At 43.5% G+C, this 26,053-nt stretch overlaps 1 protein-coding gene across 3 annotated transcripts in view; it reads left to right on the top strand.

The window, feature by feature from the left end:
- The window catches only part of FAM110B (family with sequence similarity 110 member B), a 136,769-nt gene that overhangs the window by 34,623 nt on the left and 76,093 nt on the right, over positions 1-26,053 (top strand). For all 3 annotated transcript variants that reach the window (XM_036830775.1, XM_036830773.1, XM_036830774.1), the window contains exon 3: positions 21,308-21,357. The gene's annotated coding sequence lies outside the window, so the exon portion shown is untranslated. The remainder of the gene's footprint in view (positions 1-21,307; positions 21,358-26,053) is intronic.

The following is a 26,053-nucleotide window of genomic DNA, read 5'->3' as shown; positions in this document are numbered from 1 at the left end:
CTCGTGGTTACTATAAGCGTTAAATGAGGTGGTGCGTGTGAAATAGGCGGTGCTGGGCACACAGCACTCTCCGCCTGTGGCAGTCCTCAGTGATAAGGTAAAATAACAACAACGTTGCCAGCAGATGCGATCAGAACAGGGCAGACGTTGTGACCTCAAGTGTGGCAAACATCTAAGGGTAGAGGTCGGCCCAAACAGCTGTCCGTTCAGCTTGTCAACCAGGCGGTGCATGTATATCAAGTTATGTTATTAACTAAAATCTCATCCTTAGTTTATTAGACCATTGTCTACACTTTGGTCACAAAAGTTAATTTATAAATGTTTTGGTTGTGATTGGCCATTGGAGTGAGTAGTTAAGAGTTACATACTCCCATAATCCTTTTATTCTTAGCAATATTCTTGTCTTTTAAATATAAAGGGCAGTGTTTTTGGGGTTTATATGAAATTTTAAAAGTAACTTAAGAATGAAGATGATAGATGTTGAATAGCATTAGAATCCATTAGCACCTGTCTGTGATCATGATACGTATGTGTAGTTGTTTAGGTTTCTCTCTTTAGATGATGCCTTTCTTCCATCACTCTTAAATGTGAAGAATACTAATGTTTTATCACCCATGCTATATGGTTGTTCCAAAACTATAAAAAGGGAAGCCAATGGAAATCTAATAACATTTGATTCTACTATATCTAAATTAAATGATGCTTGTAGGAAACACTTTGACATTCTTTTCCCTGTACTTTGAACTCAAAAAACATTTGAGCCATGGTATATTAGAGAATTTCTTACCATTTGTTTTACACATTTGCTTTCTGTACACTTGAAACAAGTGATATTACTTGGCTTAAGAATATCTTTTAAAGAAAAAAGAACATAATTCAGGTGACGGTGAGTCACCTCAGAAAGCAAAGGTTTTTGAGCCCTTCTGGAGGTGGAGACCTGCCTTGTTATCTTCGCACCTGTGCCTGACATTGGGTTGCTCAGTGAAGCTGGGAGTGGCAAGGGGATCGATTGGAGCACAGAAACTCCTTTGTTAGAATGCTGAGAATATGATGACTTTTCAAATTTGCCTGAAGTGTTACTGTAATACAGTTTAAACTGTAAATAAAGACGTTTCCTTGGGGGGGGAGGTGATATTTTGTGTGTTTTTGAATGCAGTGAAACTAGCACGTGTTCTGTCCTGAGCTTAGGATGCTGGTGGGCTGGAGTCTGTCTCTTCCTTCTGTCTGCCCTCCCTCCCCACCCCCCTCCTTCCCCATCTGCCCTCCCTCCCCTACCCCCGCCTCCTGCCTGCTTAGGAGAAAGACCCTGACTGAGGCCCCATCAGTCCCTGCTCTCTCAGCGGCTCCCGAGCAGTGGCCTGGGCTTCTTCCGGGGTCCTGATGAGAAGTCCAGCTTCCAGCAGTAAGGAGGCTGGAGCAGTAATGCCACCCCTGCTCTTTCTGCTGCTGACTGGTATTCTGATCGACACCCCTCTCCATACGTGACACACCCAGGGGAGGACACAGTCCGCCTGTCCGTTCCGATCCATGGTGGGGCATCTCTGATATTGACTCAGACCCACCTCTTTGAGGGTTTTGTCAATGTCCTTTGCTCTATCTTTTCTCAGCTAACTTGGGAGGAAAACATGCTGCTCTATTAGCATCACTGCTTCGTGGCAGTGAACAGTCTAACCATTGTGTTTAGCAAGAGAGACCCAGGTTCAGGCAGAAGTTTTATGTTCTCTTTGAAATCAAGACTTAGTCTTTTATCTGCAGTGCTCATTCCTACGATAGAAATCTCACACTGTGACCTCTGATCTTACTTAATGCTATTCCAAGAGGACACATTAACCTCTTTGATTAGGTTGGTTTGTTTTTTCTTTTTTTTTCGAAATTTGCACAACTTAAAAAATTTGACTTGGTTACGTGGTTGCACATAGGTTATGATTTGTCCTGAGAATAAACAAGTAAAAGCAATACAGCTACTTCTCAAAATTTGTATCAGTGCTTAATGAAAGTTTCTGCAAATCTCAGAGTAGTTGAGTTGCTGCTCTGAATGGCATAAATGAGTGGGTCCCTCCCCTGCAGACACACAACCCCAAGAGGTGACATTTGGTTTAAACTCTCATTGAGTTTGCCTCCTTGTTTGCTTTTGGCATTGATCTGACCTGAGTACCATCAAGGAGCAAACCATTTAAGCGGGAGTATATTTCAATATGTAGTGATATACGCGTCTTCAAACCCTAAGACTTTGAATTTTTTTTCTCCAAGTACTGAGTGTCCTGTCTTTTTGAATTTCTGTAATATAAATTTTGATTTTCCTTGACTGGATTTCCCTGATTAATATCCAACCATACTTTTATTTATTTATTTTTACCTTGTTTTACTGTTGAGTTAAAGGAGAAAAACATCTGATGGTAAGTTTTGGTTTCTGAGGGTTTTTTGAGATCATTAAGCTAATTTTAATTGATAGACCTCTCATGTATTCACGGCATAAAGGTACAAGTATGTTAAAAAATTTTTTTCCAACTTGGTCTATAATCCTAGGCTCTGATTAACCTTCTGCAAAGCCTGTTATCTACAGTAAATGTTTCTAATTGGTACATATGATACTTTGTAAAGAAACACAATACTTAGCACTTTTTCAGGTTTTTGTACACAAATGTACAATGTTTGTACAAACAAATGTTTGGCTTTCCTTCTCTGAAGGAAAATTTGTTTATTTTATTGACCGAAAATGTTTCCAATTTAAGATGCACACTTCATTCATAAAGATGATGTTCCATTTTAAGGAGGAGTGCAGTTTATAGTCTTTCAAATGTTTTTAGTAACGTCTCTTTTCAACGAGTACTGTTCTTGGCTACGTGTTCTGACTTGTTTCCTAAGTTAATTAGAATTGGAAAGCAGACATTTCTCTTCTCTCTTTTTCACTGTCATTCAGGGCCACCAAGTGTCATTATCTTGATTTTCCTCCCCTGTGTCCACCCTGCAGTTTGCATTTTATCTCAAAGGATGCTCTTCTTTCTTTGGTCTCTGTCTGAGCAGATAGGCATCACCAAAATGTGACACAGACAGGGACTGTCTGGGTTTGAGATGCAGGCTGTATGGGACCCAATGAATTCTAGATTGTTCTGACCTAGTAACTCACCCAATTTTTGTTTCTTAATCTTCAAAAGGTCCTTTTAGGAGGGTGATTGTATTGAAAAAGCGTGTCATTCTTCTTTCTGTGACTGCTGATGGCACATAAATGTGTCATAGCTTTTTCTCACTTAAATTTTATTTTATTTTATTTTATTTTTTTTAAAGGGAGGTTGTTGGTTGATCCACAGTTCCAGATTGGGACTATGTCTGATGGAGGCTAAGGGAATATCTTTTTGTTTGTTTGTTTGTTTATTGACTTTTATTTATTTATTTAGTTAGTTATGGCTGTGTTGGGTCTTCGTTTCTGTGTGAGGGCTTTCTCTAGTTGTGGCAAGCGGGGGCCACCCCTCATCGCGGTGCGCGGGCCTCTCACTATCGCGGCCCCTCCCGTTGCGGGGCACAGGCTCCAGACGCGCAGGCTCAGCAGTTGTGGCTCACGGGCCTAGTTGCTCCGCGGCATGTGGGATCTTCCCAGACCAGGGCTCAAACCCGTGTCCCCTGCATTGGCAGGCAGATTCTCAACGACTGCGCCACCAGGGAAGCCCCTTACATTTTATTTTATTTTTAAATTTTTTTTTTTCGGTCATACCGCACAGCTTGCAGGATCTTAGTTACCCGACCAGGCATCAAACCCGGGCCCCTGCAGTGGAAGCACGGAGTCCCAACCACTGGACTGCCAGGGAAGTCCCTTCTCACTTAAATCTCAGGTATTGCTCACTCTGGATCAGGTGACACAGCTGCCAGCACTCCCTCCATCAACCCTAGGACATCACTGATGTCTGTGCTGTTTACTCAGAGCTGTGTTGTATTTTCCATACGAAATCCTGCAGTGTTTAAGACGTTGCAGGTTTAACTTTAACTCCTTATTTTACAGGGGAGAAAATTGAGACCATTTGACAGTTGCCTTCATTTAATGTATTTATAAGAATGCAGCAAAGATGTCTTTTTCTATTGTTATTAATATAGGTATTCTTCATGTAATTAAAATATTTACAGAAAGTAACTAGTGCATTAAATCATACTGCAAGTGATCAGCCTTCAGTATGCACCCCAGTACGGGACAGCTGTGCTTCACCTGGGGGCTCTGGGAGCAGAGCTGACACCCAGGAGTTTCCCAAGTGGCTGTGTGGCTGCATCTGCTCCTTTAATAGTTCACTTAGCAGACGTGTCCTGGGCATCCACAGTACCATGTGAGAAGGCAGGGCTCCTGCTCTTAAGAAGTGCACAGTTAATCTAATTTGCCAGGGTTGTTACCTGATCCCATATTTATATAAATTTAACATTTGACAGAGCCACCAAGATTTTTTGATAGAAGTTCCCTGATGGAGCTGAAAAAAGCATACCAGCCCTGCATTAGTGTTGACGAACTGGCATTTTCCCTGTGTCCTTCTGGGGTAATCCTGCAGAGTGTTGCCTGCAGGGCCTGGGATTAGGGTGCAGTTGAAACCGAGCAGGACCCTGCAGGGCCTTCCCAGGGACCGAACCCCCCACGCCCCCCACCTCTTATTTGTAAGAAAGCTTTAGCCTCCTAGGCCATCCCTGAGTTCCAAAGAACAGATTTAATCAGAAAGTTTAAAAAATGCAGAAACAAAGGAAAGCAGTTAAGCAAGACAAAATAATAATAGTTTAGCCATAAAACAAAGCCAGGGACCTTTAGTTCCTCCTCAAGGGCTTATATAATATCCTGAGCCATATTCTTGAGTTGTTTTGCAGATACTAAAACTCCCACCAGGTGGAAGAAGTAACTGCATGCTGACCACCAACACCCAGACCCCAGACCAGTTGGAACCAGAAGGTTGAGTTTCCCAAAACACCTCCCTGTTACCTCACCACCAGCCATTCAGAGAATTGAACATGAGCTGATCACACAACCTGTGACTGTCTCCCTCACCCTGTCTTTGAAAACCCTTCCCTGAAAGCTATCAGGGATTTTAGGGCTTTTAAGCACTAGCTGCCTGTTCTCCTTGCTTGGCTCTACAATAAATGCTGTACTTTCCTTCATCACACCCTGGTGTCAGTAGACTGGCTTTGCTGCTCCTTGGGCAAGTGGACCCACATTCAGTTTGGTGACACAGTTCACCTGGCTGTGTTAACAGTTAACGATCCCAGGACCCCTCCTCACTGGCCCGGCTTTAGGAAGGGAAGATGAGCCCTGGGAATGGTGGGAGGATGACCCCTTGTGAGAGCCGCCTGCGAGTGGGGCGGGTTAAAAATGCAGAGGCTTTGGTCATTCTGAATTTGAGTGAATGTGACGTGTTCAACACCTGCTTTGTGGGTTGGCAGGGGCCGAGGGTGCCCGGGGAACCTCGGGCAGTGCCCCCATGAGCACAGAAGCCTTTGTCACCAGCTCCTTGTTCCCTTTCGAACTTCCCGCCATCCCTGGAGAAAGCCTTGTCAATGTGGGGTTGCATTGAGTTTGCTTGGTCTTGCGTTTTACTACCTGGAGCTCTTCTTGCACAATTTTTAAAATAGTAATTAAGTTATTTCTGTGTCATGGGCTGTGAGGAGCCAGGCCTGTCTGTTGGGCAGTGGGAAGCACACCAGGAATTTCAGAACTGGGTCCTGCTCTGCCCTCTAACCATGGTCCAAGCGGCCTGGAGAGAAGTCTGTCTCCTTCTCTGAAGGTCGCCTCTTCTTTGACTTGCCTCAGCTCTCCTTGGGTTGTCCCTTTACTTTTTTTTTTTTTCCTGCAAAACATTTACCTTTTCTTACTCTTGATTGGGGCACAAATTATTGTCCCCAGAGCGAATTCATCTGTGTTCTGTGACAATTTATTGACTGTCTAGCAAGCAGAAGCAGTTTGCTTTTCTCTGAGCATTTCATTTTACCAACATCCAAAATGATACACTCAAAGAGAAACTGATGTACACACACTTAGAGGCCCAGACCAGGTGCTCCCGGGCCTTAGGTGCTCTAGGGTCTCCCTCAGATCAGGACCAGCGTTATGTAAACTCAGTTTTAATGAGGCTTTAAATGTCCACTTACGATTTTTCCTTTCTCTCCCATCCTTATTTCAGCAACTTTGTTGACATAGGATTTATTGCTAAAATAAATTTTAGTGACAAATGCACATGTTTTGGGTTTTGTTTTTTTAAAGAGGGGTTTAGAAATGGGTTTAGAAATGGGAAAATCTCAATTGCTAGGGCACCACACAATAACTTAACCATGTGAATAAACATTAAGTGGAAATGGTCATTTTAGCAAGAAATAGGACCACCCTTTAATTCTAAACCATGGTGCTGTTTCCCACTCTTCTCCTATTCTACCCTTTTACTCAAACTTAAAGCGTCCTGTCCTGATTATGTATTTCGCTGTTCCCCATCACTTAACTGGTGGTAACATTTCAGCCAACAACCAAAGAACACATGAAAGTGTTCTTTCATGATGCGGTGTCTCCCCGCCCCCCATAGTGACTTGACATTGTTCTGTCACTTCTGCCTGTTTGGAGGGGAAGCCACAGTCACAGGAAGTCCCAGTAGGTGGGCCGTGAGCGGGGGAGTCTTGCTGCCTGGTAGGGAAATTCACTCATTAGGATGGTCACCAACTGTCACAAACATGTGGCATTGGGGTTTTGGTGGAGGAAGGACTTCAGGTCGACAACACTTCCTGGTGTGACCCGACCGGTAAGTGTGCACACATCACCCCTCTCTCACTTTCAGCTACAGGACTCGACGAACCTGTAGGGACCTGACCACCAGCACTTAACAGTGCTGCTGTAAGTCAGGAAGCAGCACTAAGCATTGAACTTATTTCCTGGCACCCAGGTCTTTCTTGTATAGAATAAGCAGGGGTCTGGCTTCAGCCCTTGGCAGGATTTGGCCTCAGATAAGCTGTATAAACTCTCCAAGCCTTAGTTTCCTCATATTTATCTTGAAGAGAGATTGATTCGGATTTCTCTGCTTCCATAAGACATCATTTTTTATTTGACTGTTATAATAAAGCAGTTAAGTTAGAACAGGTAATGCTATTAGACTGAAAATAATGTTATTCCTTCTTTTTAGATACCATACTCTATGTTTGATCCAGGATATTACACTAATTACATTTATGATGGAGACATTTGAAAATCACAGATGTTCGTTGATTTAAAAATAGAACATGTGCATTTTTATTAAGCTGTTGAGAAAAGGGTTTGGATGCTTTTTCCTCATTTTCTAGCTCAATGCAACAGTGATGAGAACTGTGGGGGAAATGCTAATGTCACTCAGAGATGATGTCATGTGACCCATTTGGGTTTTGGCCCTTTTACACAGATTGTCTTACACAGTGTACCTTTTCGTGGCTTATTCAGACTTCTGGTTTATCTGGATTTTTTACTATACAAATTTAAATTTTGCCCAGTGCAATCTCCCGATCTCATTTCTTAAGAGAGGGGGGCTAGTTAGTTGATGTTAACACAGCCCCTGGAGAACAGTCTAAGAGGTGGGTGCTCTGGACGATTTTGGAACAGCTGGACAGTGTGTGCATGGCCCGTGTGTAGTGCTCTGGGCAAGACTGCACTTTTCTCGTGCACTGGATGGAGGGGCCAGGGAAGAACTGCTTTCCTGTGCATGTTGTTTTCCATTATCTAAGAGCTGTAATCTGCATCAAAATCAGTGATCAAATCTCCCTGGACCCTTGTTGCAAATTTGAAATAGATAAAAAGCATCCGCTCGTTAACACACCCAGACCTTTTCTGATTTCTAGCTGTCCACTTCACATTGTGGAAATAAACCTGGCTCCCTCGGGGCGCCAGGAAGGGACACTGTTTGCACTGAAATGAATGAGATGATTTTCCAAGGTGCGAGTGGAACGCACGGGGGATTGGCTGATATTTAAAAAACATGAATGAAAACAGTAGGCACCTCACCTGGCCAAGACGCAAGAGCTTTTTGAGAATGACTCTCTTCTAGGTTTTGAAGTCTCGTCGACGGCTGATAATGTACACTGGACTTGTTTGTCCACTGGGTGTGCCCCTCCCCACGAGGAGAGGCAGCCAGTAAATGTCAGCCCAGGTGGCCCGTTAGGGATGACCTGTGTCATCATCAAAGCCATGAAGTGCATGGGAGTTTGCTTTTCAGACCTAAGTATTACTTCAAGTCGCAGGTTTTACCTTTTCAAAAAGTTGGAATGTAAAACGTGTGGTCTCAGGGAAACTCTTTCTTGTAAATCAAGAGCTTTCGTTTTCATTCTGTAGTAAATCACTGACTAATTCTCAAACCCATGACAAGTTATTTAATCTCTTTCTGTTTTGATTTTCTTACCCAATAATACTAACACCAAATCTGAATAGTTAAATAGTGGTTACTATTGCCAGGCCCTGTTCTAGCTACTTTACATGTTTCATCTCCTTCAATCCTCATCCCAGCTCTGGGTTCAGTTCTGCTTTATCCCCATTTTATAGATGAAGAAACTGAGGCATAGAGAGGTGAAATAGTTTGTCCAGGTTACACAGCTAATAAGTAGTGAAATAGGATTTGAACCCAATCAGACTGGCTCTAGAATTCCGTTCTCAAATGATATGCCTCTCTGTCTCTCCAAAAAAATTAGTATACTGCTACCTGATTCCTTTGTGTTTGGTTTGATTGTGCGAATATACATGAACCCTTTCATCGGAGGTATTTGAACCGATGAATATGACTACTCTTCGTCCGGTTCTGACATACGTTTGGGGGGCTTGCATAAAGCCCTGTCTGTGCTACTTGGGAATTGCTTTCTGCAGCAGTACGGGTACACACGGAGACATTTGGGTGGTCAGAGGCACCATGCGCACTTATCCAGGTGAATGGCGTGTGGTCCTAGGGCGCCACTCACATGGACCGCAGTGGTCGTGACATCTCCAAGGACGATTAGTATAACTCAGCCTGTACCACTGTCTGCTTTGTTTAGAAAACTTTCATGAGCATATAGAAAATGAATATACTGTACCTATGAAAAGAGTTCGTGCTTTATAAACTCACCTTAGTGCATCAAAGCTCCCTTTCGGTTAAAAATGTGTGAATGAAAAAAATAAATATTTTATGTAGCAAACTTCCATACACTAAAACTCCTATATGAAAGCAGCAGCTACTAGGAAAGTAAAACTGCTAGGACTGTAACAGAAGAATCAAAATAAATCCCTGTGCTAATTTCTAAAGTAGATGGAGTTGGCCAGGCCGTGGATATTACACTTACAAAATAATCAGCTTAGTAATTTTGCAAATTATAGACCTCACGCAATAGAATCACAAAATAAAAGCCAGTGTGAAATAATTTGGCCGTCGTTTAGCTGCAGGCCAACAAAACTCACTCACGCATTGGAATTTAGGGATTCACGGATACTCTTTAGGAAAGTGCCAGTTGTGGTTAAAATCTGGCAGCACTTGGAAATTCTCATAAAACAAGGACAAAAGACTGTGTGGATGAATTGAAACGAAGCCTGCAAGCTGCTTTGTGAATTAAATATGTTCAGCATTAAATAGGATGTATAGCACGTATACTCCTTAGTTCTAGGAAATAATGAGTTAACTGGCTAAAATAAAAAGCTCTTTTTTTAAAGCAGCTTTAATTCGTTAAAAGTCAAAGTTTAATAGTCTGTTAAAGAGTTGTTTTAAAAATTAGTGAAGTGACATTAATCGTCATCTGACAGTAAGTGGGTGAGTGCAGGTCTGTGCAGTGGGCCGTCTGTTGCCACGTTTATTGCAGGAGGAGACCCAGCACTGGGTCTCCCCCATGTGTGGCTCAGGGCACTAGAACTGCGTTCTCTCTCTCTCTCTCTTTTTTTTAATGTGTTCTTTTTCCATATGTTGTTGGTAATTTTTTTTTTATTGAAGTATAGTTGATTTACAATGTTTGTGTTAGTTTCTGCTGTATACAAAGTGATTCAGTTATACATATATATACATTATTTTTTATATTCTTTTCCATTATGGTTTATCCCAGGATACTGACTATAGTTCCCTGTGCTGTACAGTAGGACCTTGTTGTTAATCCATGGAATTGTGTTCTCTTAGCCCCTCAGAGCGGCACTGGGTGTGTCATGTCATTATGGGTGCAGTGTGTCCCCATCTCTGACACTGTGATCACACTCTCCCTGGCTGCTGTGTTGCTATTCAGTTAGGAAGTTGACAAGTAGAGCTAGGAGGTAATAAGTGCCGTGAGGGCATCTTGTATGTTTGTTGACAGCTCTGTCCCCAGGGTCTGGAGCAGTGCCTGACCCCAGTGGGTGCTCCAGTGTATGAACTGACCTGCTTGCTGCCTTGCCCGGGTACCCTCTGTGCTCAGGAGGCCTGGGTCTTGCATGTTTCCATGACCAGCTGTACTTCATGTGCTGCCTTTTAATGCAATTCCAGTTTCATCTATTCATTTATTCATCTATTCAGTGACCACCTGTGCAAACCATTGCAATGGTTGAGCACACAAACCAAGGAGTATTTTCATCTTATAAAACAAAAAGAGGGACTTCCCTAGGGGCACAGTGGTTAAGAATCTGCCTGCCAATGCAGGGGACATGGGTTCGAGCCCTGGTCTGGGAAGATCCCACATGCCGCGGAGCAACTAAGCCCGTGCACCACAACTACTGAGCCTGAGCTCTAGAGCCCGCGAGCCACAACTACTGAGCCCACACGCCACAACTACTGAAGCCCGTGCACCTAGAGGCCGTGCTCCGCAACAAGAGAAGCCACCGCAATGAGAAGCCCGCGCACCGCAACGAAGGGTAGCCCCCACTTGCCGCAACTAGAGAAAGCCCGCGCACAGCAACGAAGACCCAACGCAGCCAAAAATAAATAAATAAAATTTTTAAAAAAAGAAAGAAATTGTATTAAGATTGTCATACCAAAAGGCAGGCGTTTCTTTAAGGAGAATTTTTCTTTCAGCTAAGAGCACTTATTCACATCAGAAAAGTAAAATGTGATACCCCCTGGGCATGATGACCAAATTAGCATTATCACATTAACTATAGTTGAATTTTTATATTTTATGCAATGAAATTATCAGAACTAGTCTCTACTATATATTAATACACAATGTAGACTTTAAAATAAAATATTAGTAATTCAGTCTTCTAGATTCTCAGAAGTCATTTGTTGTTTTGTGGCAATTCTGGAGTGCCCATTTCGTAGACGAGCAAACTGAGGCACAGACAGGTTGTAGGAGCCCAGACATTAACTGTCAGATGTGACCTGAAACCTTGTCATTCCATGCATTGTGTTCTTCCTGTTATACTGTATATACCAAGAATCCTCACTAAGTGCAAGTTACCCTTTAAGGAATCTGAGATAAACAGAATGTCTGAGTACCACTTCTACATGTATAATTTCTTCCTTTCTGGTTCATCTTTGGGAACCCCTTAGGTCAGGGATTTGGAGGAAATGTGCGTGCACATCTTACCGTTTCTTAGTCTTCAACTTGTATCACCTGCTCACATTCACTTTTGTAAAAGAGTGATTGATGCCCAGTCAGGCAGGCACTAGTTGTAAGTTTTAAACTCTCCATCTCCTTGCTTATGCTACACTGTGCTGGGTGTGTGCCGTGTGCCAGAGGACGGCTGTGGGTCACATTCCCTGGTTGATCATGGTGCAATTGAGTATACAACGCCAAGTGGCCTTACACGTGCCGGAGAGAATAGTACGTAGGGTCTTAGGTCTTACAGCTTGAACCAAGGAGCCTGTTTAGATTTCTAGAGCTGACGTTGGTGACAGCCATCATGTTAACACACTTTCAAAGCACAAGAAAGTTGGATGGACGTCATGAAGAGAAAATACTGGTGATGGCAGGGAGTGTTTTCAGACAATATACTGAAATAGTGTTCCCCGCATGAACCTAATGAGGTGGAAAATGGGAACTCAGTAGACTTCCCTGCTATGAGAGCTGAAGACGATACAAGAAGAATGAGCTCCTTTACGTTTTGGGGAAGCAGCGACCTGAACGTTCTGCAGGATTCCAAGTGGTGACATCATTCTTATGCCTTAGTCCAGGCGTCCCGGCCGATCTGTAGGGAAGAGGTAAATATGAATGACCTGAGCTTTAGCGTCATGGTCTGGGTTTGGATAGGATGCTCGTAGTGAGGTTTGAGGACGAGGGAGTGTACTCATGGGCTGGAACCTCATGTGCGTGGACCTGGAGGCTGCAGCTTTTTCTCTCATCACCTCGTGTTATGCCTGGAGGCTGCGGGGCCTGGGATGTGGTTCCGGACACGGAGGCTCAGTGGCTGGTGAGACGCATCGGAGACCTCATGGGATTGCAGATAATTATGTCCTCTTTTCCATTCTCTCTCTTTGCTTTCGAAATGGACATTAATCAAGCAAGATACTTAGTAAGTATGTGAAGAGGTAATTTCCAATCAAACAGTAATAGAGGAAGTCTGTCTCTGTACAGTTTATACTTGTTTTGGTAAATGACTGCTCTCTTGTAAAACTTGAGAGACTATTTAATGTGCATAATGAATATTGAGATTTTAGTGTTTTTAAAAATAGATTCTTCAGGGAGGAAGTTAGTGTGCTTGGCGACCAATTTGAGAATTTTGAAAAGAAATTGTTTTAACGTCAAAGTAGGACTTAATTTAAACTTCAGCTTACCTCCCTTTCAACTTCTCCAGAACAGCTATTAGCATAAAAGCTTAATGGATTCACATTCCTTGGATTACATATGTGCTGTTGAAATTCAGTGTTGATTCTAAATACTTGCCTAATAATCCTTCAACCCAGCCTGAGGCTCTCGAGTGCTTGAGCACAGTTCATTATCACCGAGTCAGTCAGCAGTGGGTTGTTTAGCAAACAGTATTTTGCAGTGGTTTTTCTCTTAGTCCCTTTCAGAAGCACATGTAAGTTCTTTTCAGGAAAATTTTCTGTTCATAGTTTGAGGATAAAAATAGAAGCATAATTGTTCCTTTAGTGCAGGTTTGGTGGGGAATATTTCGGTGACGCTACATATTTTTTGTTTTAAAGGGGATATTGATGTAAGATTCAGTGTTAATTTCACTCTTCTCACCCTCTGAGCCCTGGCGCCCTCGCCCCCACATCATGGAGAAGAAGGGTTTCTTCTCCACGCCCTGTCCTGTCCGTGGTCATCCTCCTCTGTCCTTCCCCTGCGCCCTCCCTTGGCTCTGCCTCGTTTCTGTGCTCTCTCTAGGCTCTTGATCCGATTGATAAATCAGGAACACGTTTGGTTCATTCCTCCTCCCCTCACCTCAGGACCTTGTGACGTGCCGCTCGGTCCTCCCAGGTCAGAGTCTCTCGCCTCCTCCCTGCCCTCTCTGTCCATTCACTTCCTGTGACCTAAGTGTGTGCATCCCCCAGGGCTCAGGCTTGGCCAGTGGTTCACCTTACGCCCAGGAACATCACACCACACCTGTGCTTCCCCATTGATTATCCCAACCTTTATGCCACTTGCTAGACCCACGGCATCAATATTCCATTCCAGACTCAAATTCACAGTGTCACGAATGGCTCCCTGATCATCCTGCGAAGCCAGCATCCTCTCCTGACTGTTCTTCTGGTACCACTGAGCTTCCATTAGCAAGGAACCATCTTCGGAAAATCTTGGAGCATCCGCTCATTAAGTATTCTTGTTCTTTCATGTTTGCCCTTTTCTTTCTACCTTTCCTCTTCCAAGGTAACTAACCCCCATCTTCTCTTTACCACATAGTTTTGCCTCGGATCAGTCCCTCTGTCCCTTAGCTGTTCCCTTTTCAGTCTTCCCTGCATGTTGCCTGTAGGTGGATCTCAATGAAATAGTATCCCATGCCACCTTCATTTTTAGAAGCCTTGCGCTAACTGCCCTGGACCACGGGGGTAAAAGGTATGCATGTGGACACTGGGCGCTCAGCTGCAGCCGTTGTCGAGTTCAGGTTTACCTCCCCAGCCATTCCCGCTCTCCTCCTTGGAACTCTTCTCAGCTGTACTGATCTACTTGCCGTCTCAAAGGCTTTTTTCTCGAAGGCTTTCTGCAAAACCTGCTCTTTTCCTTTGCTTGAAATCCCTGCCCCTTTTCTTCACTCAGCCAAGTAATGATGATACACGTCATTTATGAAGTACTGCGTGCCTGGCAAAATGCTCATGATCATAAAATATTGTTGTCACTTAATCCTCACAACGACCCTATCCTGCTGGCCCCATTCTGTTACTATTTGTAGATTGTTCTCCCGGCCCGGCACCTGCTTCGAAAGGTTCTGGTGAGAATTACATGCGACGCTCCTCACAAGCGCTTAGTGCAGTGCTGGGCCCGAGGTGCCCTTCACACAGACGTTCACCGTCCCTTTCATTATCCCCCTCGGGCAGACAGGACACCAAGATGCAATGTCTGTGGCGGGGCTGGGGGCGTGTCGTGTGTGACCATGGCTCCAGGCTCCTCTGTGCTGTGCCGGCATCTCGCCAAGCCTGGCTCTGAGCGCCTTCTTTGAGCAGCCTTTAGACTTTTGTTTTTAGTTGGGAATAAATGGTTACTCCTTAGTCACTAAGTTAAAGTAACTAAAATTTGGAATTCATAAACTGAAGAGGCCCCATGTCACCCCCTGTGGGAGGTCGCACAACAGAGCATCTGCGGGACCTCGTGGCAGGTGGGTTGCCCGCCTTTTGGGACAGAGCAGGGATCATCTGTTGGAAGTATTCCCCTCCTGCTCCTCTTGTTGCTTCATGTATTATTGCTTTTTAATGTCCTGCGTGTTTATTAGCCAAATCTCTACAGCCGACGTATGAACTCTGTGACGGCTTGGGGTCGCGTACTGTCCGTTGCACTGTGTCCCGTCAGCATGTTCTTTCCATGCCTGTGATTTCTAAGCACGGTGTTTTGCATCCCTGACTTTGTCAAGCACACAGCAGATGTTAAACATCTGACGACTGAGTCTAACAAAGTTCTTTTAGGAATAATTTTAAGGGGTGGAATTTGAAAACAGCTTGTGTGAAAAGTCATGGCTCATCCTTTTAAAAATAAACGCCAAATAAGACAAGCATTATCACGGGGAAATTTCTCACTTAAGAAAAACCTTGGTAGAGTGATGGGGACTAAGATTTTCATTTCCTCCCAGCAGGACTGGTATAATAAGATACTGTGTGTGTGTGCGTGCACGCATGCGTGTGCGCATGCATGTGTGTTTGTGTGTGTGTGCGTGCGTGTGTGCGCGTGTGTGTTCATAAACTATAACACTCAGTATTTTCTACTTTAATGACTCTACCCCTCCAAGAATACAATTATTGTCATTTTACATTGCTGGGTCAGGGTGAAATGTTTGGTTTGATTCAGGTCCCAAACTCTCATATACTCTGTTTCTGGGGAGTCAGTGTGGTTTTAATGCCACTTTCTATCAGAACTTTAGAGGTTAGCGAATAAAATGGTGTTCCCTTTCCAGGGGCGGGTAAAGTTTTGTTGCACTAAGACTGTTGATTAGAAATGTGTAAACTTAATTGCGACAGATTAAGAACTGGCCCCTGCCTTCCATATTTGAGTAGACGACGGTGCACAGACGTATTTCATGAAAAGCTAGTTTTCCCTCATTAAAAATTGTAGTTGATCACAGTGCTTAGGCACACAGCAAATGTCAGAACGGCCCTTAATTCGGGCAGATGTTTCTGTTTAACTCGTAAGAGTCTTGGATGGATGGATGGATGGATGGATGGATGGATGGATGGATGGACGGACAGATGGACGGATGGATGGGTGGAGATACACACTTTCTTAATTGACTACTCAGCACCATTGCACTGAACATTATATAATTCCCAGGCTACACTGCACCTTATGTAATCCCCATACCACTAATATTGCACTGATGGAAATTGCTCGTTTCAATTCTTAATAGCCTTGTTTCTCTCTCTTAATAGACTCTGGGCAACTGGAAATCAGGGGCTGACTTACTATCTGTGTTTCTTAGTGCCTAGCAGAGAGCCTAGCATGGAGTAGAAATGAAACAAATATCTATACATTAAAATAATTAGGATTGCTTATAAAAGCAAAATGAAATACAGAACATTGTAATTTAGTGATTAATGGTTACTGTTAAGAAAAACAGTGGGCAAACATCCTCTAATATTTACTTTTTCTTGTAATAATATGTAGATGGCATGTTTTTCTTAGCCTTCCCTGGAATTAGTCAATAAGCACTTACAAAGGATACTGTATATAGTAGGTAATCAATTATTCTTTTGATGAATAAAAGATGAACACCTTTCCTAATATACGTCATAGGAACCTGAATAAATTATAATGTTCATGCGGCCATTATTGATGTTAACGTTAGTAAAATATCGTGGAAGGGATGATTCCTATTTTAACATTTCTGAGAAGTATTGCTTATACATGATGATCTTTAGAGTAGGCACTGTCTGTCGTTACAGATTTGTATACTCTACTTGTTTCCAGGTTTCATGATTTTGTAAGAAGGATAGAGATTTCCTTGGAGGTCTCTTATGCTTTTCTTTCTCTTTGTCTTTTTGGCTATACATCGCTACCCATGAGGACAGTCGACAGTCCTGGAGGTGCTTTTAGGATGTCATTTCATGTGAGCAGAAGCTGCGCTTAGAGGAAAGCATGTTGGTTTTCTGCATGACATTTCCACAGACAACAGCTGTTTCTCAGCTCCTGTGAGTCCTGTGGTCACAAGTCCTTCCTGGTTGGACTTGGATCTGCTCAGGGCCTCACAGTCAAGATGTTGGCCAGGCCGTGGTCTAGATCGAGGCCCTGGGGAGGAATCAGTTTCTAAGCTCATTCAGGTTGTAGGCAAGACTGAGGCCGAGGCTGCCATCAGTTCCTAGAAGTTTCTAGAAACCACTCGCCGTTCCTTGCCCCGGGCCCTGTCGTGACATCACAGCAGCATCTCCTTGGACCCCCTCAGCTTTTAGTCGCTTCGTTTTCTCTTCTGTGACCTGCCAGAGAAAACTCTGCTTTTAAAGGATGCATGAGAGTGAAGGATCCATCCGGACAGACCGCCTAGCTGAGGTTAATGTGACATGTAACATTCCTAATCACAGGAGTGAGATCCACTGTGTTTACTGTCCTGGGACTGTGCAGGCCTGTGCCCAGGGGGCTGGGAATTCCTGGGGCCCCTGTTGGAATTCTGCCTCCACAGAAAGCTCAGTTAAGATGCTTGGGAGGACTTCCCTGGTGGCGCAGTGGTTAAGAATCTGCCTGCCAATGCAGGGGACACGGGTTCGAGCCCTGGTCCGGGAAGATCCCACATACCGCGGAGCAACTAGGCCCGTGAGCCACAACTACTGAGCCTGTGCTCTAGAGCCCGTGAGACACAACTACTGAGCCCACGCACCTAGAGCCCGTGCTCCGCAGCAAGAGAAACCAAGTGGCAATGAGAAGCCCACGCACCGCAATGAAGAGTAGCCCCCGCCTGCCGCAACTAGAGAAAGCCCGCGTGCAGCAACGAAGACCCAACGCAGCCAAAAAATAAATAAATAAATTTATTTCTAAAAAATGAAACTACATTAAAAAAAAAAAGGATGCTTGGGAAATGCCAAATTTACCTCCGTAATACTTTTCAATTTACCTTTATTGTGCTTCACTTTGAGATGCTGAAGACCATGTTTTCTGGACTTTCTTCGTTCTTAACCTTACTGTGTTTCTAAGGGAAAGAGAAGCAGTCTGTCCTCCACGTGAAGAGATGTCTCTACAGTCAGTAGGGCTTAGGGTTTGATGTTAGTGATCTTCATTCATTGATCTGTGTCCTTTTAGCCAATCACTCCAAGGCCAGGGGTGGCCAGATGAGGATGGAGTCAAGTGGTCAGAGTCTTGCTGTTAACACAGAAACCAGACTGACCCAGGCTACAGGCCTAACCCAGGTTAGGAACTTGACAAGCGAGACCCCAGAGAGGGCTGTGAACTTGAGGAGCGAGGCCATAGGGAGCCACCCTGAGTTCATAACCAGAGGAGGGACTTCCCAGAATCACTGTTTTTGGCAGATTAACCTGGAAACTGTACATATGGTTAGAGGAGAGAAGCCAGAAGCAGAAACCAGCCAGGAATGCAGAAATGAATGCTCATTTATCTTTGGCGAGGGAGATTTAGAAATTTATTGTGTTCCTTGAATTACATTAGTAGTAGTAGTGCTAGTAAAATAAACAAGAGTGGGAAAAGTTAAACAAGATGAAAGAGACAATCAACCTGCCTTTTACAACCTGTGATCACCTGAGTGGCATTCGGTGACTTTTAGTGCAGGCCACGTGTGCGTGGTTTTTAGTCTGGACGTCAGGTAAGTCATCAATTTGTTACAGAACTTGCAGTTGGGTTTATGAGTATTGTTTTATGTGCATACATTTTTTTATCGCCTAAAAAAACTTTGCTAACCACAGGCGCATGGGGTAAAACAGATACCCAGCGCGTATATTTCACAGTTATGTTTGCTGCCTCTGAAAACCATACTTCTCTTGTTTCAGTCACTGACTTAGTCACATACTCGTGGTTTTCTTGGAGTCATTGTTCAAAGGGAGCTTGGCTTTTACTTCCTACTTTCTCCACTGTTTGACTGAAGATTATTTTTAAGATTAAAAAACAAACAGAAGTCATCTCAGAGCCTGGGAACCGGACATTAAACATATCTGTTTTCATGTATGCTTAAAAATGGTGGTTTTGCAAATATTCAGTGTGGCATTCTCACTACATAGTTGGCTGATAAAACTATAAATAAAGTAAAACTATATAGCTTTGCGACCATGGAAAGGATAATGTTTAGCTTGATCTTTTGTGACTGAACAAAGTTCTGATGTAAGGCAACCAACTACAGTGGAAAGAGGTCGCAGAAATCTGTGCTTAGCAGTGGAATTGGAGATGTTGAGATGCTGATTTTTTTAGGCAAACCTAGGTAGTGAATCATTCATTCATTCAATAAATACTTGTGGATAAGTGCTGTGAGCCAGGTAGGATTCTTCTACAGGCTGGGGATATAGCAGTAAACAAAAACAGGCAAAACGTTCTGCCCTGGTGAGGCTTATATTTCAGTGAGGTGAAGCAGAAATGTGGAAGTGTATAAGGTATTTGTTATTTCGAATGGTAAAAAGCACTATAGAGGAAAATAAATCGGGGGGGGTATATATGCGTGTTGTGGGAGTGGGTGGCAGCGTTTTAGAGGCGTGGCTGGCAGAGTTCCGAGGTGCCCCCTGTGTTGGGTGGGTGGGGCTAATAGCGTCTGCTGAGGGTGATGGATAGCACTGCTGTGTGTGATTACCAGGTTACCTCGCGTAGGACTCCGTCTCAGCAGACTGGAGTGGAGATTCTCCTGCTGGCCTTGGAGAAGGGAGCTGAGAGCTGCCTCTAGGAGAGGAGGGTGGCACCCACTGACAGCCAGCAGGAAAACTGGGGCCTCAGTGCTCCAGCCTCAAGGGGCTGAATTCTGCTAACAACCATGGGGACTTGAAGGAGACCCCTGAGCTTCTTAGAGGAAGGCCGTCCAGACCACACCGTGATGGTAGCCTTGTGAGACCCGAGCCTAGGTTGGAGCCAGCCAAGCCATGCCCAGGCCTTGACAGAGACTGCAATAGTCAGCGAGTGGGGTGCTTGTTACACAGCAACAGAAACTAATGCAGATGGGGGGCCAGGGAGGGCCTCACTAGGAGCAGAGAGACACATGGAGACCTTGAGGTGCTGTTGGACATACCAGTCTGGAGGTCGGGGGAGAAGATGGACGTGTGGGAGCCGGGAACACATATATGGGACATAGAGCCACGTGGTCCCGAGAACAGTGATTGCAGAGAGGCAGGAAAAGGGGTTGAGACCTGGGCCTTGGTGCTCCAGGAAGATGTTTTCAGTTATTGTGTCTCAGTGACTTATGTCTTATTCTAAGCTTCTGTTCAATATTTGGCCTGACTTACAATATTTTTCTCTCCCTCTCTGGAACTTCAGCTCAGTTTAAAATTTTTTCTGTTTGGTTTCAATGTACAGTATTAGATACGAGACCCTGGCAGGTGGGGCAGTGAAGCTGGGTGTGAAAGTCCTCCTGCCATGTCCTGATAGGAAGATTCTAGCTTCAGCCAGGAGCAGTGTACACCCAGATCCCTTCCTCCTGAAGGCAAACGGATGTGTACGTCTCAAGTCTCCTTCAACCCCAGCCGACAAGAGCAAGCAGATCGTTTCTGTAACTTGCCCTGGTCCTCAGCTGCATGACTGAAGAATCAGTAGCGATCGCTGTGGTTTTCCAAAACGGGATTTGCAGAAGACCCATTGCTAGCTGGGTTTAGTTGCTGTATTTCTTTAGACACAACTGAACAAATAGATAAAGAAGAGGAGGGTGTACTCTGGGGATTTAGTAAATAGGAAAAGATGGAGACTGTGAAGATCAGAGCAGTTGAGAGGAGTCTGTGGACCATTTTGTAACCTGCATTTACCGAGATACTTGTAGCTAGCTGGAGGCCTGTCAGGGTTGACGGTGGGAGTGTCCCTCAAAAGCAAAAGACCTCTACGTGTGGATACATCTGTTTGTATATAAATAATAGCTTTAGTTGGTAGTTTTCTTTTTCAGACTAGTTACATGTTTATTCATATATCTTAAAAATTAACAATTATTTCACAGCACCTTCTCAGTCCTTCTTTGTTTTTTGTTTGTTTGTTTTTCCTCTGTTTTCTACACCATGTGATCAGATGGGCCATTGAATCTTGGACTGAATTGCTACCTTCTCAAAGTAGTACTTTTTTAAAAAGACTCCCACGGATGGTGATATACAATGTGAGATCATTATTCATACCCTCTCTTGTTCCAGAAAGGACTCAGGCGGCAAACTTGGAGAGTTTGGGTTTTGAGTGGTTTGCCTTCCATAGTGAGGGTGCCAGCCCAGGGAGGCCCCTGTCACCTGGGAGACTGAGCATTTTAGCACGTGCACCATGGTTTACCGTGTTAGGAGCCCAGCAGGGCCGCGCCTCTACCTGCCGGGAGCCTTTGCTGACCCCTGGTGGCAGGTGCACTGCCGAGGGTCTTGCGTTAGCCCACTTCATTTGAATAGGCTCTTTCTTCTCCCATTTCTCTACTTCAGCTTTTTTGTCTCTCTTTTCCCACTGGGGGTTATGTTCCTTTTTGGCATTTAAATAGTCACCATTCCTGATCTAAAGATTACATTTTAGTTCATTGTCCTTAGGCCCGTGGACACAAGTTCTTTTGTGTCATCTGAGGACACGTCATGCTCTTCTCTCCTCCTCCGTGTTTTGTGTGTCTCTCAAAGCCTGGCATTTCCAGTGCCCTTTGGGAGCTGAGGGATTCAGTTGTGCTCTTAAGTGACAGAAGTGACTTTTTCTTTTGCAGGTGCCTTGGGCCTGCTGAGATCCAGCCCCAGTCAGATGAAGCCTTCCCTTGTGAGTAGAAGCCTTTCTTTGCCATCTCGAATCATACCCAGGACACGCTGTTTCCAGCTGTGATCGGCATTAACACCCATTCATGTGCTGTGTGGACTTCCAAATCTTGTAAATTAGTAACATCCAGAAACTCAAGGAGCATTTGCCGCATCTAACATTATACAGCTGGATACAAGGGGTTGCTTTCTATAGTTCTTTTTTGCTCTGAAGTATCAGTTTCCAGTACACATTAGAGACCAGATTCCACACTATTTTAGTCTAGCCTTGATCAGAGGCTGGCAAAGATGGCCCATGGGCCAAATCCATCCAGCTGTCGGTGTTTGTAAATAAAGTTTTATTGGGACACAGTCATGTTCCTTCATTGAAGTGTTGACTGCGGCTGGTTTCAAGCTGTAGCGGGTGAGGTGAGGACTGTGTGGCCTGCAGAGCCTCAAATATTCACACTCTGGACCTTACAAAAAACAAATTGCCAAGCTCTGGTCTAAAATATGTAACTGTTTTTTAAACTGAAAATTTTCAGTCATAAAATAATTTTGGAATAATGGATATCTCTAGCTTTTTAAAGTTCTCAGGACAAGGCCGTCTGAAATATAGCCAGGGGTTTAAAACAAATGAAATTTAAGTGTTGTCATGTTTTTTAGTACCATTTCAATTTCTACAGGTTATCAAAACTTATTTAACTTAAGAAGCATAATGTGTGGAAATGTAAAATAAAAACATCAGGTCACACTACAAGAGAACACTGACATTTCTGTGTGAACCTAAGTATCATATTACATTTTCATTGGGCTTGATCACATTTAAAACTAAGATCTTTGGGAAGGCAAAATTCACACGTCTCCCGAGGGCTCCCTTATAAATTGCCCAAGATGATATGTTTATAGCTTACACTGAAGGCTGAGTTTGCTTTGACTAAAATCGAATGAGAGCTTCTTTTGCATAGATTCCTGTGTGTACACATGTCTGTGAAGGTTTCGGTGCTTTTCTGATAGGTTAATTAAATTTTCACACTGATGCGTAGTTTATTTGAACTGCTGTTGCATTTTCCAGCTTGTGGTTGTTAATGTGGGTTCCAGTACTCTGAGGACAGAACCGTCTCTCCCAGTGGTCTTTTCATCCCCATCCCTGGTGCATTTGCAGGGTGTTGTCACTGAACCTGGACCCTGAGAGAATGTGCTTTCCAGGGCTGTCTGGTGCTTTGGGGGCCAAGGCGGAGCACAAGCCAGAGTGAAGAGGCCTGCATTTTCAGTGGGAAGGGTCAGCCTTTCTTTTCCACTCAGGGCCACTAAATGAGGGCAACAGAAGGGTTGGGTTCAATGCTGCAAAATCTAGTCACCTCTTGATTTATAGCCACGTACACACCATGGCTGAGGGCCGAGTTCACCACCTTGAAAACACGCTCTGACGGTCGTGGGCTGCCTGGAGGGCTCTGCTCTCCTCTGTCGGCCCCTCGGTTGGTCATGGCTCTCCTCAGTGAGAGCACCGGCCAGCTCGCAGGTCCCCTGCCGGGGGCCCACCAGTGAGGCTGAGGAAAGGCCTGGCCTGCTGGTAGAGCACCTGAGAGGGGCTGGGGGTGCCCACGCACACACACGTACACACACATATGCACACACACACACACACATACATATATACACATATATATACACACACATGCACGCATGCTTACACACATACATATACACGTGTGCACACACATACATATATACATACACATATACATACATACACACATACACAATATACACACACATGCATGCATGCTACACACATACACATGCACAAGTGCACACATGTACACATATACACATATATACACACATACATATACACATACACAATATACATACACATGCACACATGCTTACATATACATATACACATGTGCACATGTGCACACACATATATACACATGTATACATACACACATATACATATACACACATACACAATATGCATACACACATGCACGCATACTTACACACATATACACGTGCACATGTGCATATACACACATATACACATACATAATACACAATACATGCATACACACATACACATACACCCATACACATATACACATACACACATACACAATACAAACATACAATCACATAAACACATACATGCATACACACATACACATACATATGCACACACATATCCATACACACAGACACATAAATCCATACACATATACACACATACATATACACATACGCACACACATGCAGGCATACATGTACACACGTGCACACATACATATACACACATGCACACACGTGGGGCACATTTAGGTAGCTAAGTGCACCGTTTGGGGCAAGGCTGCTCTTCTCTGTTCCCCGGACCTTGGGGGATTAGAGTGTAGGAGCAGAACTGGAGGCTCTGCCCTTGTAATTGTTCTTCTTTCTCGTCCTGCTGCGCATCACGCTTGAGAATCCAAATTCTTCAAAACTGTCTTAATCGAGATCCCCCCCTTCTGACCCCGGCTCCCTCGCCATCACTGGAGGGGTGAAGGCCTGGAAGCTCAGAAATACGAGTGCGGCTTCCTGGCGCAAAGGCGGGTGCTGGACTGACTGCCAGCCCCACCCGCATCCCACCACCCGCCCGAGTAGCCTCCAGAAGGTTCCCGACCTCTCAGCCAGTTTCCTCCACTGAAAAGTGGTGACAGTGGTATCTGCTTCATGGAACCGTCGCAAGGATTAAATGATTAATGGGCTTTAGTTCAGGGCCAGGCTCGTAGGGAGTGTTCAAGGAAGGTAAGCTGTTCTGGGCCCTCAGAGGGGCTGCCAGGCTGTGTGACTTTGGGGGCGGCTTGCCCCGTGGGGACAGGTATTTTATTCCTGATCTGCTTTAGAATTGTCTGCAAGGGGCTTTATGATTATTGTTTACATTCTCTGCAGACAGGGCGCCTCCTCAGTAGCTGCAGGGGCCCAGCTCCCACCCCCGCCTCCTTTTTTTGAAGCTATGAAATAGCTATTGGTACAACCATTTTTATTTAAGAAGAAATTGTCTTAAGGAAATTAAATAATTTAACCTAAATTCATATAACTCGTGAAAAAACAGGATATTCAAACTCAAGACTGTTATTAAAGCCTCCTTTGGCCTGAAGATGCTTAGTTGTGAGTTTCTTTTATGAGTGATATACAAGTCAGTCTGGGGGAAAAAAAGGCCATTGTATAATTATATTCATATGAAATATATACTAATATCTTCTGGAAAACTGCTTTCTGACAAATATGAAACAAATAGAAGAAAAATTGGCCAAAGCTGACCTCCCTTACCAAAAATTGGTAAAAGCTGAAGAGGTAAAAATAACTTAAAAGTGTTTTAAGTGGATGTTAACAGCGGTTCATGGTTTAAAATGAACTGAGGGCCTATGAATCAAAAAAAATATTCCAAGTTTCTGATAAAGTAATAATATAAAGGTGCAATATGACATTCAAATGAATAAACTTAACTGTCGTTTAAAATCATGTAGAATTGAGTTACCCTTTTTTTCTCTGTGTATACACAGCATACTACATATAAATAAGAGATTGAAAGGTTCAGAAGAATTTGAGATATAAATAATTTCATTAGGATGTCAAGTCAGTAATGAAACCTTCTTCAAAACTTTGTAGCAAGACTATATTGGTATTACTGTTTTTTAATACAATATGGGTTTTGTTTTTTTTTTTTGAGGTAAAATTTACAGATCTTAGGTGTACGGTTTGGTAAGATCTAACGAATACATGCACTTATGTAACCACCCTAATAAAGACATGGAGCACTTCTATCACCCCAGCAAATTCTCTCTTGCCACTTTCTAGTCAAATCCCCCTTTTCCACCCAGGGAATAATTATTATTCTATCACCATAAATTAGTCTTATGTGTTTTTAAATTTATATGGATAGAATCATCCAGTGAATACCCTTTGTACTGGTTCCTTTCATCCCATACCATGTCTTCAAGATTCATCGTGTCTTTGAGATTCATCCTTGTTGTTGTATCAGTAGCTGAGTTAATATTTATTTCATTATGTGCGTGTACTGCAATTTGTTTATTCTTCTGTTATTGGGCATTTGGATCGTTTCCAGTTGGGCATTTTGAATATAAGTTGCCATGAACATTGTTGAATGAGTCTTTTTATGGATATACGTTTTCCTCTACCTTGGATAATACCCCTTAGTGGAATTGCCAGATAATGGGGTCAGTGTTTGATTAACTCAGACTTCCTTGTTGGCAGTGTGTGAGAGTCCATTTGTTCCATATTCTTGCTAATGTTTGCTATTGTCTCTTTATCTTTAGTGATTTAAGTGGCTATGGAATAGTGTATTATTGTGGGCTTAATTTGTATTTCCCTCATGACGAATGACGTTGACTGTCTTTACATATACTCACAGGTCTTTTGTGTATCTTCCTTTGCAAAGTGTTCGTTCAACTTTTTGCCTTTTTTTAAAGTTGGATTGTATGTCCTTTTGTTATTGATTAGTCACTCTTTATTTTTTCTGGCTAAAAGTTCTTTTTCATATCTATGTATAGGATATATTTTCTCTCATTTAGTGGTTTGTCTTTTCATTTTCTTCACAGTGTCTTGATGAGCAGAAGTTGAAAATTTTTTAAAGACCATTTTGTCAGTTTTTTCTTTTACAGTTAGTGTTTTTGTGACTCTAGGAAATTTTTACCTACTCCAAGGTTGCAAAAATATTCTCC

Source organism: Balaenoptera musculus, chromosome 17 (assembly GCF_009873245.2).
Source record: "Balaenoptera musculus isolate JJ_BM4_2016_0621 chromosome 17, mBalMus1.pri.v3, whole genome shotgun sequence".
Classification (NCBI taxonomy): domain Eukaryota; kingdom Metazoa; phylum Chordata; class Mammalia; order Artiodactyla; family Balaenopteridae; genus Balaenoptera; species Balaenoptera musculus.
The sequence above is the reverse complement of the archived record's forward strand: the minus strand, read 5'-3'. Positions and strand labels throughout refer to the sequence as shown.